The sequence below is a fragment of the Ochlerotatus camptorhynchus genome, unplaced genomic scaffold (genome assembly GCF_037179485.1).
Source record: "Ochlerotatus camptorhynchus isolate MF236.1 unplaced genomic scaffold, CSIRO-AGI_Acam_v1.1 ptg000457l, whole genome shotgun sequence".
Classification (NCBI taxonomy): domain Eukaryota; kingdom Metazoa; phylum Arthropoda; class Insecta; order Diptera; family Culicidae; genus Ochlerotatus; species Ochlerotatus camptorhynchus.
The window spans coordinates 234,183-250,301 of record NW_027040943.1 but is presented as its reverse complement, the minus strand read 5'-3'; the positions used below and the strand labels follow the sequence as shown (position 1 = coordinate 250,301).

Below are 16,119 nucleotides of genomic sequence, written 5' to 3'. Positions count from 1 at the left end.
GCTAGGACGAGGCACATAGAACCGAAAAGCGCGCGCGAAAAAGAAATTCTGACGTTTCATTCACTGCGCGGCCTATCAGTCAAACGTCCTTCCAATCTTCGTATCCTTCCCTGTTGTTCCGCGTTCATTCTTATATCGGCCAAATGCAAATAAATATTCATTCATTCATTCACTCGAGCTCGTCCGGCTCCCTCCAGGCGTCTATGTCTGCTATGCTATGTGCATAGGAAAAAACAAACAAAGAGTAATGAGATAATTTTGAGTCCAACCACCCACTTGGGCTGGTTGGACTCAAGAAACCAAGCGGAAAAGGACACGGAAGAAAAAGTAAATAAACAATAAGAATGCGCTTCTTTTATAGGTTTAGACGAAACATGTGACGTCTTTGCGGATTCCAGGAACATTTCGTAGACAATCGTGGTTTCCAATAGGAAGTATTATCGACTGATCTTGTATATATATTTCTGAAAGAAAACAAACTTCAGCTAATTTTAACTTGATTCAACAAGGAAAAAATGATGAAATCAAAGTTTCATAGAATTTAAGCAAAGGAGTGAAATATCACATTTAAAATGTTCTATCAGCCATGGGCAAAACTGATGAATTCAAAAATGTTATAACATTTAAGCAAAGGAGTTACAAACAACGTTCTTACACCCATGGTAGGAAAATACTACAGTACACATTTCGTATAAAGCTGCACTATCGGCACAGTTTGACAGCGAGTCCGTTGTTGTGTGTGCGTTTTCCGTTAATTCTTGTACCGAGCCAATTACTCGCGAGGCTGTAAACAACAAAAAATGAACTGCTTTGGCTGGTTTCCTCCTTCGCATTGCATAGGTACCAAGTTGTTGCGCTCTTGCTGCTAATGTGTACCTACAATATTCTCTCTCTCACGCGCGCGAAATTACACCTCTACCCTGTGTGCACTACTTGAGCCGATCGAATGTCATTTCCATCCTCTTCTATTGCCAGCCACCCAATAAGCACGCGATCGAAACTCTCAAAGCACTCAAACTTTATCGGAATCGGTTTCACCATGCACACACTATCACTAGACAGGGACGGCGGCGCGGCGAGGGTGAGAGTCAGTGGCCATGCCGAGGGGTGGTAAGAAAGTTTGTTTACAAACGATTTTTGTGCGACAGTTTATTGCAGCATGCTGCGATTTTTTGTGCTGCCGGGAAATGCGAGGTAACGTACCTGTTCATGCGACTTTTTTACGGAACCAAAGGATTAGAATACTGCTGCGATCATTGCCGGGAACATCACACTGAATTGTACTGTCGACGGATCAACCGGATCTCCTCCTGGGACCTCCTTCTTGATAGATTCACTTCTCACACTACGCACTGTTATTTTACGAATTTTCTTGTGTAAAACCGTTTTTTTTTTAAATTTGCACCAATTTCCTAGATTTTCAATCTAGTCTTCACTTAGGTGACGGGAACAATTCACATGCTATTTTGGACCTTTTTCCACCGACACTTTACAAAACATCTCTTGTCGCACTATGGCAAACCAATCCAGGTATTTGAACAGTTGAACACTTTTCACCAATTCGGTACTTTTCATTCAACAATTTTCCGGGGAAAAAAATCTTCCAATCAAACCTCTGGCTCAGCGTACGCGAAATAGTCTACGGCTCCTTGGATGCCTGTTTTGACGTTACGTACGATGTTCGCTCGCTCGCTCGTAAAAATGCTGTGTGCTATGTTTAGGGAATAGAAAAAGCGCCTCGTACAGTCTCTCGGTGTAGTCAGCCTATATCATGCAGCGCACAAAATGTTACTAATCTACCATTCGCTTCAGTCTTGCAGTCAGACCCATCCGTCGGTCGCTCGTTCGGTCGGTTGCCTTGTCGTTCATTTTATTTTTCCTTCATCATCAACCCGCGCGTATACCTACTATACACCACATACAGCTTCGCACAGTGTGCTGCTCTGTTCGAACACAACACACAACACTCGGTGCTCGGTGCCTCTACTACGGGTATAAAGAGAGCGAACGCTATTGCTATATCCATCAGAGCTCAGTTTTATGTACTCGTTCTTCTACCTGGTCTGTGCGAATGTGTCTGTGCCCCGGCTTAGATGTATAGGTTTCCTCTACACCGACTGTTTTCCGCATTTGAACATTGCCAACCATTCGTTCATATCCACATTCAAACGAGCCTGTACCGAAACCTTCAAACCACCTTCCCAACAACTAGCAGTCGACTACCACCCGAAATCGTAACTCGGTTTGCTCAAAACCCAACATTGCCTTCCCCGAAACAAACAGTCCAATACCTTTCCAGCAAGCAGAAATTCCCAATCCAAACGTAATCCCACCCTGTTTTTTGCCGCTCTGGTATGCCTGCTGCCACCTCTCTCTCTGTGTCTTCTACCTTGTATTCCAACCGCACCGCACCGTAGCACTGCAAAGCTGAGCCGTGTACAACCCCTGAGAGATCATTTCGAACCGCTTGCTTGCTTTGTGCTCTGTGCGCGCCCGTTCCGTCCCCCATTATTCATGTCCTCCTCACCCGGCCGAACACCACCGGCCGCCGCCACCAACCACCATCCCAACCCCCACCCAGCATCATCCACAAACCATCTTTCTCCTCTGTGCTGTGCGCTGTGTCTGTGTCTCTTTGCAACATACGACTCTGGCACTGGCTCTGATCGGGGCCTCTCGACGACTTGGCGGTGTTCGGTGCTGTTTCACAAAACTCTGGTGCTTGCCTGTGCTCTACCTATAAAGCCAAAGCTATCAGCCAGAGCCAGTGTACGGCGGCGACCGACGACGACGACGACGGCCTTCTGCCTGTGCACATTTCTGTGAAAATATGTATTATAATATTATATTTAGTTTTCTATACACAGTATTTTTCTCTGCTATAATCGAATATATTTCTACCTCCCTTTCTCGGGTAAGCTTCGCTCTCTTATATAAGCCGGCCCTGTACAACAGAGTCGGGTAGCGAGTATTGTGATCGCTTGGATCGTTTGGGACTATTGTGGCAGCAGGAACACGGAATTGGGATAAGAAGTAATTTAACCTCATTTAGGCTCCGTCGGTAAAGGCACAACTATGAAGCAAGACAACGCAGAAGGTGGGTCGGTTCGATTCCCGGTCCGGTCTAGAAATTTTACGGGATGGAATTTGTCATTAGAGTGTTGCACTTTATTAGACCCCAATTAAATAGGTTTCCTTCTTTTAAACATGAGCAGTTTTTTAGTTATTCTTATTATTTTTTGACGTTGGATAACGTCTTTCGGCAACATACGGGGGTACAAAATTGAAAACAGTAATTTTGGATGCGTTACGAAAAATTGAAAGATTTTGAACGATAATAACTCAACCGTCTCTCGATAGATTTACGAAATAGTGGCATCAATCGATTGGAAATATTTCTAGCAATTTGCTGAATGTTTCAAAACTATTGATTTCATTCTGTAAACTATTGAAAAATGGTTAAAAGTAAACCATTGTCTAAAGATGGTGAAAATCGATTGATTTTTTTTATATTCTTATACTTTCTCCAACCGAGAGATCAGATGCGAGTATCTGACACCTCTGATATTTTCTGTTCTACTCTATAAGCGTCCAACAAGGTCGCCCGTTCCATTATTGTCTATCCGATCGTCGACCCAGCAGCAAAGCAGCAGAGCAGCAGTACCAGAGCAGCGGAAGCAGAGCAACGGCAGCAGAGCAGCGGCAGCAGAGCAGCGGCAGCAGAGCCTAGGGGCGAAAGAGCAACTACGCCGAGTGCGTTGGTGCCAGTGCTCCGGTATACTGGGCCGCCGTCATGGAATGCCCAGCTGCTGCAGTTTTCAGTCGGTCGTATTCACCGTCTGCTCCGCAAGGGCAACTACGCCGAGCGCGTTGCAAAAATGGCCCTTTTCAGGGCCACAACATTATCAAGAAAAACCAAAACGGCCCTTTTCAGGGCCACCAATAATTCGACAAAGAGTTAGTTTTGAAGACAATTTCTTTCCAGAATATCACAGTTACACTTAAATTTGGGGACTATACTGGGGTGTGGGAACGCTGGAAGGGGAGATGCTGTCTGTCTTCGAACTACCAACATCATTCCAAAACTCCTCCAGGGCGACAGAGTAGAGCAAATCCAACAACATCAGCCCAACAAAACGGCCCTGTTCAGGGCCACCAAACTTTCGCAAAAGAGTTATTAAGGAATATTCCTAAAATATAATATACACAATTAAGTACAACACATAACAGACGTTATCCAACGCCAACCCTGCGGTCGTATCTAGTATACAACCCTTCCAACTTTTTTAATTTTCTTGGCTTGTTTTGAAAGGATTTTGTTCTTTTCTCACAATTTAATAATTCAAGGAAACATTTTCTTTTCAAAACCAGAGTAACCACTGGATTTTATAATTTAAATTCCCGGTTTTTGGCTGTGGCTTAGCATATTTTTCCTGGTTGACTGATTTCAGCAGTAGATGTCACTAGTGGAGTTTTTTTTTAGTATCGAGTAGGTTTTGGCCGTAGGGTCTCCGAATTTAATGAAATTTTGCACATATTTACAGTTTATGATTATGTGAACAAAAAAAAAACTTTTTATCTTTCACTGGTGAAAATTTCAGAGTGACCAGAGTGACAGATATGACCGAAATATTAATGAATTCATAGAAACGTTACAAAAATTATCGTTTTCTTGTGTGTTTTATGATATTCTTGGAATTTCGGCCATGTGCTTTTCGGTAAATACTCAAAATTATCTGAAATTATCACCAGTGAAATAAGAGAAAAGTTATTGATAAAAAATCATCGCTCGGAAAATGGTTTTCGTTGCAATTTTCCTCCAACGTGAAAATCTTCTTGTAAACATTTTTCGGTTTATATTTTATATGGTTTGGATGATGTATTGAATTGATTGCTGAAATAATTTCCTTATCGTTTCACTATAACAGTCTTTTTTCTATGATACTTGGTTCATGAGTTATGGATTTTCAAAGTATTATAGTAATTTCGGAAAAACCAGCGAAGTTGAAACTAAATGTTCCAGGACGTTAGTTTTGTGGTCATAGCTCTAATCCGTTAAGAAGCACCACTTTTAAATTTGGATTAGAAAAAGATAAGAAGTATTGAAGAAGGTAAAAAATCCATAGAAAATTTTCATTGGTTCATGAGTTAGGAATTTTCAAAGTACGTGATGTTCCAGAAAATACTAAACCTTCAATTAAAATTTTCCGGAAAATTTAAACACGCGATTTTTTTTTTCTATTTTTTGTCTTCTAAAGTTTTGTAAGTTCAAAAATTACCGAACAGCGGATGCTTGGAGTAACGTGAAAAACACTTTACGTAGCTTACGTTCGATCAATTCTCATTGTAGTGTAGTTTGGGCTCCATTCAAATAGTCGTATAGAATCAGATCAAAAACAATTGTTGTTATTCGCTCTTAGGAAACGAGGTTGCACCTCTTTTTCCCTCCATTCTTATGAATCCCGTTGCATGTTGATCAACATTGAAATACTTAGAAACGAAGAGAAATTGCCATGATCTCTTTTGTCAATGATGTAATCTCACAGCGCGTAAATTAATAAAATTTATTGGCAAGTTTAAATTGTTTTGCACCATCAAGCGTGTTGAAAATTATCACCTCATAGGACATAGGTTATGGAAAAAATGGTACAATCATGACTGTCTATAATAAATACTGTGAGATTATTGATGTAACTATGCATAAAGCTACATTAAGAGAAACATTAACTGCTAGAGGTTTATCTCTAAGAGCTAGAAAAGTGTGTGTTAGTATATGTAGTCTACATTTGTTTGACGAAATAAATTAACAATTGACTTGGAATTTAAGTCAAACATATTTTAGAGTTCATCCCAAAACTCCCTAGGACATTTTCTCTGAAATACCTTGGTGTTATCTCTAGAGTTCATTGCAAATCTGCTCTAAATTGCATTGGAAACAAAATTCTCTTGGTCACCCTGATTTATCATGAACCGTATGAAGTTTGTATGGAATTGACTATGGGAAAACCAAACTGTATGTCCATACATTCCTAGTGTAGCATTGTCTACCTCGGACATCCCGGGAAGCCGGTTTCAAAAATGCGTAACGATACCTGATTCCGGAAAATCTGACTAGGTTCCTGAAATCGAGCTAATTTATTTTACAAAAGGCCAGCTAAATATTATTTTAATAAAAAATAGATCACACCATACGGGAACCCGTTTCCAGGAAATTGCCTTAAGATTTATTGCATCTGCTGCAATAACGCCATCTGCTGCAACACTGCTGCACCCAGGGCTCTACATTTTCGTAGTTCTAAAATGAGCCCAAGTTTTGTCTCTTTCATACAACGTGTTCAATAGACTGATGCAAAATTTGAAATTTTCGCTCCACAGTGCTCAAACGGTTTCAAATCAGGTCCTGATTAGCCTCCCAAAATTTAAACTCATTTGGTAAGAAACTGACTTGGCACAAACTATTCAAAGTTTATATGGAAATTACTTTACCAAACTTTTTGTTCATTGTCTTCTACCCATTTTCCATATTGCTTTTCTATGACTATTCTTACGGGAAATTTTCTAAGCTACAACTTTGCGGAATATCGTTTTTCAGCCAAATGTCAAATTAAATTGTTACTAATTGTTTAAGAGATTGATAATCTTTTGGCATGATCAAGCAGCTGTTCTGTAGGCAACACTGTATTCTGCAGTGTGACATAGTAGCCATGATATTTGTGCTCTATTCTTCGCACCAGAATCACCAATGTTGCCTGCTGAATAGTTGAATGAGCATAATCATAAGACATTAGTGACTTGAATCATTAATAACTTTTGTTCCTTGCATTTGATTGAAAAGTGGTTTTCAACAAAGTTGAAGCTGGAAAAATTTGCTACAATCACTGCTATCATTTCTAAAAGCATAGTGATGTGGTCAATTGTTAGATAGATATGAACAAAACATAAGTTTTCCCATAGTAATTCCCATATAAACTTTAAATGGTTTGTGCCAAGTCAGTTTCTTACTAAAGTAGAGGCTAAACAGGACCCAATTTAGAACCGTTTAAGCACTGTGGAGCGAAAATTTCAAATTTTGCATCAGTCTAGTGTTCAACGTATCATTTCTATAACACCTAGCTAGACTATCAGATCGAAACGAAAATGAAAAAGAAGTACGCTATGGATTTTCTCGTCGTTGCTATGCTCATCACTTTCAATGAAAGTATCGTCGATTATCGAGATGAAACGAAACCTCCTTATGGCTTTCAATCCCTTTCACCGACACTAGAATCGCTTCATTTTGTGCAGTATACGTTATGTCCCGTTTTCGTTATTTTTTTTAGATAAATATGTTGATGGAAGATAAATTAAACATATTACGTCTAATCTTCAAGTGCTTTCACGTGAGAAATGTTTTAAATATTTATTTTCACTGCAGAACCGGTTTCGAATATTCCTGATTACGGTTCCATGTGGTCAAATATGATATCTCTGATATCCATATCAAGCGACATATCCATTCACAACTACTCGACGAAATATGACCAATGGCACTCAAAACAACAATCATAGAGCCATATGGTCACAGTAGAACCAACCGGTGGAAACGTATAATTTTTTATTGGCTCACTACTTGACTAGCCTATTGGTCCCAAGCAAATCGATTAACGTGCCGCATTCTAGTCAAAATTCTAGTACTACACAATGTTTGTTTTGATTCGCTGTGAAAGTTTGACAGATAAAATGAGGGGTTCGTGGATTTTCCTATGCTTCGTGGGGTGCATCGATTAGCTTGGGACCGAAGATATTACCAGAGTTGAGCCAAAAAGTTCAGCACGTTTCTTCGGAACCTACTAGTCTTAGAGTTACCTCTATGGTAGAACCGGTTCAGGATATATCAAACCACATCTATTATATTGAATATGACCAATGTAACTCAGAACTACAACCATAGAGCCATATGGCCACCATAGAACCAGTGGCAGGGTAATCGCATGAAAAATCGCTAAAATCAGTCCATTTTTTAATGCATACATTATCTCATAACAACGGCGCCGGTGGTGTAGTGGTAAACGTGACACCCCACAGGCCTGGGTTCAATCCCAGTCGGCGCCGCCGGGATGTACTGAGGCATAACATCTCTGATCACGCCTTTCTTCGGAAGGGAACTAAAGCCGTTGGTCCCCGGTTCATGAGTTGATGGGTCGATAGGTAGGGTCCAGGTGTGGGAGCTGCATTCCTGGTGCCTCGGTAGCACTGGTGCTCAGCACGGAAAACAAGATCGACGGAAAACAAAATATCTCATAACCATATCGAGAATCCGTAGAACTGGTTCTGGATATTCCGGATCATGGTTCTACATGGTCAACCATCTCTCATAGCCACTTTAGAAACGGCTCTGGATATTCCGGATTGTTGTTCCATATGGTCGAAATGATTGTCTCTCATGCTTATGACAAGTGAAATATCTAATCACATCTTCATGAAACAAAATCAGTTTGAATATTTTTGTTTATGGTGGCAGTGGAAACATGAATAGAGCTTTCTGATGATCCAGGTAATGGGTTTACATACTGCAAATTCATTATTAATCAGTATCAGAATCAGTATCTTATCATCATAACATCTCTGATCACGCCTCCCTGGCATCGGTAGCATTGGTGCTCAGCACGGAAAACAAGATCGACGGAAAACAAACCTAAGGAAAAAAATATCATCGACGAATTATTTATCACCACTTGTTTTTGACTGTTACGTCCCCTCTGGACTCAACGCCAGTTCTCAACTTAGTGTTCTTCCAAATTTTTTCCAACCGGAAAAAAAATCATAAACAGGACTGGGCATCGAATCCAGCCACCTTCAGCATGGTCTTGCTTTATAGCTGTGGCTTAACCGACTGAGCACAATCGACATTCGAATTAAAAATCATTAAACAAAATGGGCACCCTGTGGACTGTTCGGATTACTACTTAAAGATTGCACTAACTTTTTATAGCAGCTGATTTACGCAGCTTTAACTGCAAAGTTTAATCCTACATTAGTTTCACATAATCAAATCCATCAATTAACTTACAATAGATAGTTTTCCTTATTATCTCGTCCTACGAGTGGTGCGTTGAAGCTTTTACTTTTGTTCCAACACTAGTCTGGATATCATTATATAATTAGTCCCAATCGCACATAATTCAAATCTTGCGATAAATTCATGGATTACTTACTTTTCTAGTCGGGATCTTTGTCCACCTTTCTAGTCACTAGTTTACGGTATCTGTAATTTTAGATTCAGTTTTGTCTTCCAGTGCTATCCAACCTAGATAAAGTAGTAATTTTATATCATCGTTTTTCATAACTGTAACTCAACAAATTTACCCTCAATTACTGGTAGTGCAATTTTCTAACTGAACAATTACACTTCTATCAACACTATTTTAATTACATTAGTAATTCCGCTATAATAAAAGTTTTTAATTTACTCGCTTATAAACATTCCATATACTTTAGGTCTCGATTTGTTTTTATTTACTGTTCTTCTTTCAATTCCTCCGTTTACCTAACAGCGATATGGCGTTATCGCTAGACTGGTATTTGGCCCAAACCGTGTGGCCAGTTTTCTTCACAGGACGGTTTCAGATGTTCTAAAAAACGTTTGGATACAAGAAAATCCGTTATCTATTATTGTTTGGTTCTAAGATTCCAAATATTTGGTATCAATAGTCCTTATTCAGGGGTTGGCAAACACTTTAAAAATGTATTAAAGAATGTCTTCACGTCTAAATTCTCTATAAAACGATCTGCGTCGAGTTTAGGGACAGACTCCAATGGAATCAGTCTATCAGCCAGTTTCATATAACCGATTAGAGGAAACATTCATGTACCTAATGTGATGTTAGGCACTATCTACACTCCACAAGACCAGTTTTTTAGAGCGTTTAAACCTCACCTCCCCCTCCATAAACAATCATTCATACAAATATATTACATTTTGTATGTACTGTGAATATTCGTCAACCTCCCTTCCCCCTTAATTTGCCAACTTCCCTTCCTTGTTAATTCGCCAACTTCCCTTCCCCCTTAAAACATGAAAGATTTCCATGCTGGGTGGCTGATTGTTTTTATTTTGACCTGGTCTCTGGTCGAACTCCTATCGACTAGCTTGATGTTCTTGTTGAGGCTCTGCTCCCAGCTCCACTGCCATGACTGCTGCCTCTGCTGCAATATCTTGCCTGGATCTAATCCAGCACTTGCTTTCGTGTCCGCCGCTCCATAATGTATCGTCGATTCACCTTCACTCATGTTTCTGATATTCTGTTGACATCGACTTCAGATCTGCCGGATTCAGTTTAGCCATATTAAATTCGGATCATCTTAAATCGGCTATATGATGTGATTTTATACGTTCTACGGTGGCCATAAGGCTCTGTTATTAATTGCTAGAGCTATTGAACATATTTTGTCGAGTAGATGTGATTTGACATATAGTTTGATATACTGTAACAAATTTAACCATTTAGAACCATAATCCTGAATAACTGGAACTTGTTATATGGTGACCATATGGCTCTATGGTTGTTGTTTTGAGTGCCATTGACCATATTTCGTCTAGTATATGTAATATGTCGCTTGATATGGTTTATGGTTATGAGAAATATCAAATTTAATTATGTGGAACCATAATCAGGAACATCCTAAACTGATTGTACTCTGACAATATGGCTCTATGGATGTCGTTTTGCATGCCATTGATCATATTTCGTTGAGTAGATGTGACTTGATATGTCGCTTGAAATGGTTATTGGAGATATCAAATTTGACCATGTGGAACCATGATCCGGAATTTCTAGAATTTTTTCTACGGTGACCATACGGTTGTTTTGAGTGTCATTGACCATATTTCGTTGAGTAGATGTGATTTGATATGTCGCTTGATATGGTTATCAGAGATATCAAATATGACCATACCGAATCCGGAATAATCCGGAATATCTGGAACCGGTTCTACGGTGGCCTTGTGGCTCTATGGTTGTCGTTTTGAGGGCCATTGGTCATATTTCGTCGAGTAGATGTGATTTGATGTGTCGCATTCTATGGTTATGGTAGATAATAAGTTTAACCATATGGAACATCCGGAACCGATTCCAAGGTAGACATCCCAACTAACATTTTTAGTTTTATAAGCCAACTTTTCCAGCGTTGTGCTGTAAAGTAGCTGAAACAAAGCTGCAGATACAGCTACAAGCAGAAGCCTGCAAAATGGTTTTGGAGAGCGTTTACTCAACTTTTTCACAACCATTATTCAATTTGTCAGTCGCACTGAATAACATCACCCAATAAACGCTAATGTCACTTCTATGCAAATATTAATCAACTAAAATGTATTCATCAAAAATGTAATTTGTTTATAATAATTACAATTTTTTATAAATAAATGCAATTTTTTTGGTGTTCCCCGCGCGATACAAGATTGCTTTTTTTTTAGAATTGTTCCCTGACTTTTTTCCCATACAGAACCGTTTCAACATTTTTGTCACCAGTATTGGGAGCCGAGTTATAGCAATTTTTGTAACGCGCTGCACCAAGCGCACGGCGCCGCGTCGCGCCGCTCGCGCGTTCACGCATCGGGAAAGACACGGGAAAGACGAAACGAGGAAACGAGTTCGGACCAAGAGCGCGTAGCGACTCGCTTCGCGCGCGAGCGGCGCGTCGCGGCGCCGCGCACTTGGTGCGGCGCGTTACAAAAATTGCTATAACTCGGCTCCCAATACTGGTGACAAAAATGTTGAAACGGTTCTGTATGGGAAAAAAGTCAGGGAACAATTCTAAAAAAAAGCAATCTTGTATCGCGCGGGGAACACCAAAAAAATTGCATTTGTTTATAAAAAATTGTAATTATTATAAACAAATTACATTTTTGATGAATAAATTTTAGTGATTTTGGAAGAAACATGTCTTCTTGTGATTATATCAAAACTGGAGAAAAATTCATTGGCCCGATCTAGAGATAAGATTTTTTTTCGAAAAAGGGTCAAAAAAACTTAATTGTTTATAACTTTTGTTTAAATGCGAATTTTGCCGAAATATTTTGGGTTATTGTTTGTCGTGGTAAGAGAAATATATAGACGTATTTTGAATGGAATCCAATGATTTGTGAAAAATCAGTGGTCCACTTCAGGAATTTTGACTCTATAAATGAAATGAGTAAAGCGTTTACATTGCGAAAATTGTTAGTTGGGATGGGGTCTTAAGACTGATCTCTATCATTTTCGGGAGATTCACGAAAAAAATCAATATGTTGTCGCAATGATTGGTAAGAATATGATAAAGATTGAGAAAAACACCCCCGTGCCAACACATTCTTGAATATATAACAAAGAGGGAGGAGCCTGGCAGAGAGTACCACACTGCAGATGTAAGAACAACTCACCGGAATGATGCTAAAAAATCAATTTAATCAGTCATGGCATCTTTTTGATACAAATGTTTGAAAATAAAAAGTTTGTCCCGGAATTTCACGGATTAAAGTTCTGCGTCTTGAAAGATGTTCCAGATCTTCCAAAAAGCCAGTTTAGGGTTATTTTGTAGTCCACATTCAGAAAACAAAATCATTAATTCACGAGTACAATATAGGGTAGAGAACATCTTCGGCTTAATCGTCCATTTTGGGACTATCGAGAAGAAAACATTAAATAAATCCATGATTTCGGCGTTAACAGGTCAATTATGCGTTGGGTACGATTCTTTAGCTCAAAAGCTACCGAACGAAGTCAATAAAAACGCATGATATCAAGGTTTGCACCCATTATTCTCAAAAACAAAAGAAGCGCTCCGAACGAATCAATTTGTATCTTCTTCCGATAGGCCAAAGTGAATTCAATCGCGATTCATTGGCATTTTAATGCGTTAAACCTTAAAGCTTTCATAGTTCAATTTCGCAATATGGCAGGAATGTTTCTGACACGAATGTTCCAGATCTTCCGAAAGGCCAGATAATGGTCGTCATGGGTCTGTATATTGTATATAATTCATTTTCTATGGTTCTAATTAATTTAAAATAAATAAATAATGAAATAATTCCTTGCTTCGATTTTACGTACAATACGGTTTTACGCAAATTAGAATCAGAATCGAAAATGTGCATACAATCGAGGTATACCTGTTTTTGTTAAGGGAATTTGCTAAGGATGCCAACTAAAATCTATATTTTTAGTTAATACAAAGAAACCATATCCAAAGCAAAAGCTCTCCAGCTCTCGACCAGCCTCAAATCATCTGAGAAATGGTGATTTTCCTGGAATCGGTTCTGATGGAACGTTCGGAATGCGGTTAATTGTTTTACACAATTAATTAAAAGTTCTGAAAAAAGGCTATTTAAGTTTTATTTCGATTTTATTTTATTGAATGCTATTTATTTATTTATGACTAAACATCAACAGGCGTCATTGGCCCCAATGATGTAACCTAAACTAAACATAAAAAGTACTAAAAATTTAAAGAGCTTGGTTGAAGTTGATCTATAGAATTCTAACCAGCCTTATTTCTAATCCGCTTTAAGAACTTGAAAGTTCCGGTACCATATATGAATACCATTCTAAGCAGCTTTTGGCGGAATCCAAACGGCACTTTTAGAATATAAGTAAAAAAAAGGTGTTTGTCCTCCACATCAATTTTATATTTAGTTCGCAGTTTTATGAAAGTTGTTTCTAGTGTCATTTATGATTGTGTTAAAGATTTATTAGTATTACTATTGGAGCTGTTTGAAGAATGAAATGCAGTCTTTCTGCGTGAGAGCTCCAGCACGATCTGCTACGCTAAATATCTGAAATATATTAAAGTGAGCTGTTGTACCGACTACTGTTGGAGTTTTCAGTGCCGGCTGACTGACTTAAACACGGAACACAAAACCTTGATAAATTTCAAATTGGTGTTTTCCAGAATAGTATCCCAGCACACTTGTGACACAGTGGTTAGCGTTCGAAGTTTGTTGTGGACATATTTGCAGCCTGAAGTTCCTAAGATGTGCATTGCGGTGCTTTTTGGATCTTTTTTTGAACTTCATGTTGCTAGGATTACGCATCTGCACTTTTTGGAGCCTGAAGTTCTTCGTGTGCTTTCTTTACAGCCAGAAAGTTCTTGTTTGAACTTTATATGAATTTTATGGAACTTGTTTCCCTTTAATTTGTTTTCCGTCGATCTTGTTATCCGTGCTACCGACGCCAGAGAGGCAGCTCCCACACCTGGACCCTACCTATCGACCCATCAACTCATGAACCGGGGACCAACAGCTTTACTTCCCTTCCGAAGAAAGGCGTGATCAGAGATGTTATGCCTCAGTACATCCCGGCAGCACCGACTGGGATTGAATCCAGGCCTGCTGGGGTGACAGGTAATCACGCTTACCACTACACCACCGGCTCCGCTGTTTATGGAACTTGAAAGTGGATTTTATCGTGAAATGCAGAAATTTTGGTTGCTAGGGTATTTACCAAAATATGTCTTTCGATAGCCCTTTTCTTCGTTGTAATAGTATGTAGTGCTGTGTATTAAAGAGCCAGGACTTATTACTCAGCCGCTTATCATTGACTATATTGGCTGCTCTTGGATTCATCAGGATGCCCCCGGGGGAACTTGTTGCAGAAGGCAATTGAATTTTACACAAAAACAGGCCGTTCGACAGCTCTTTCTTATTTTTTTTTCTATTAATAGGCTCTATGGACTTGTAATGGACCATTGATCATATTGGCCGCTCTTGGAATCACTGGGATGCTCCTGCAGCAGGAGACATCTGCATTTTTGCACAAAACATACCGTTCGACAGATCTATCTTAATGTTTTTTTTTAATGAATAGACACTGTATAGACTTGTAATTGATCATTGACCACATTGACCGCTCTCAGAACCGCTGAAATACCAGTAGCAAAGAATAAATGCATTTTTACATCAAAACATGCCGTCCGATAGCTCTTAATTCAAGTTCTTTTTTTAGAGTAGGCTCTCTATAGACATGTAATGGATCATTGATGATATTGGTCACTTTCGGAACCACGAATGTCGAGGAACCTGTAGTATAGGAAAATTGCATTTTTAAACCAATACATTTTCATGTTTTCCAGTCGAATGCTTCTCGAAGAATTAACAGCGGACAATATTTGACGAAGTTAGGAACAGTGCTAAAAATCTCAACAATACACGGTGATATTGACAATTCTGCTTTGGTCACTCATTTGAGCTAACAGTCATCGTCAAGGCAAACCATGTCAATTGTCGATGACAATGCTGTCCGTGATGAAAATGTGTATATTTTTGTATTAACTAAATTTGTAACGCAGTTAAATGATTTGAACAACACGTAAAAAAGAACAAGCATCAACGTCCTGAACTGCTTGGATAACAATAATGTGACACAGAATTCACGAAATTTCACTTTTTGTTACCAGATCACGAAAAAATTAATGAGATTTCGACGAAGGTTTTTTTTTTTTTGAGGATCATGTCTGTCGGTGACTATGTGAAAAACAATTTTGTCAATATCGTGCGAAAGTCTGTCAATGACAATGACAAATCTCAGCACTGGTTAGGACATTCCAAAATTTACGCATATTCGAAGACTAAAGCCTATTTGTTACATAGCTATGATTTGTGCAAATTTTAGTAAACGGAACTCAAATTTGATTGAGATTCAAAAGCCGTGTCACTATAGTTGGATTATTTGCACCATCATAAAGCTGAAATTTTGAGAAAATAACCATTCTGAAATATTGCATCCGCACAGACACAGATAAATAGCTCCTGTAATAAGTCCTCGGACTCACATCAGTAGTCGACAAATGCCAGGGTCGATCATTGTGCACCGTTGATGAATCCTGGAGTTTCCCAATCGAAGCTAATTGATCCCATTCTCCAATGTAACGCACCCAAACCTGCCAAAAATCAGAATCATCCAAATTGGACACAAACATTTCGGCGTCGTTCGTCATAATCGGGGTCGCACACACAGCATGGCTGCAGCCTCGACCAGAGTTCACCCGAGAGATGAAGCGTAATCATTCTTCCACAGAAACAAAGCCATTCGCAGGTATGAACATTTTGAACGGTGGAATGGTAGAAAACAAGGAGAAGAAAAAACAGTCATTTTCTGTATGGTTTCG

At 39.1% G+C, this 16,119-nt stretch overlaps 2 protein-coding genes across 2 annotated transcripts in view; one reads left to right on the top strand and one right to left on the bottom strand.

Annotated features, from left to right (window-relative positions):
• Positions 1–1,941, bottom strand: part of tara (taranis) — a 65,921-nt gene extending 63,980 nt beyond the window's left edge. The window contains exon 1 of the mRNA XM_065235013.1: positions 1,204–1,941. The gene's annotated coding sequence lies outside the window, so the exon portion shown is untranslated. The remainder of the gene's footprint in view (positions 1–1,203) is intronic.
• The window catches only part of mtSSB (mitochondrial single stranded DNA-binding protein), a 363,002-nt gene that overhangs the window by 130,959 nt on the left and 215,924 nt on the right, over positions 1–16,119 (top strand). The window lies entirely within an intron of this gene.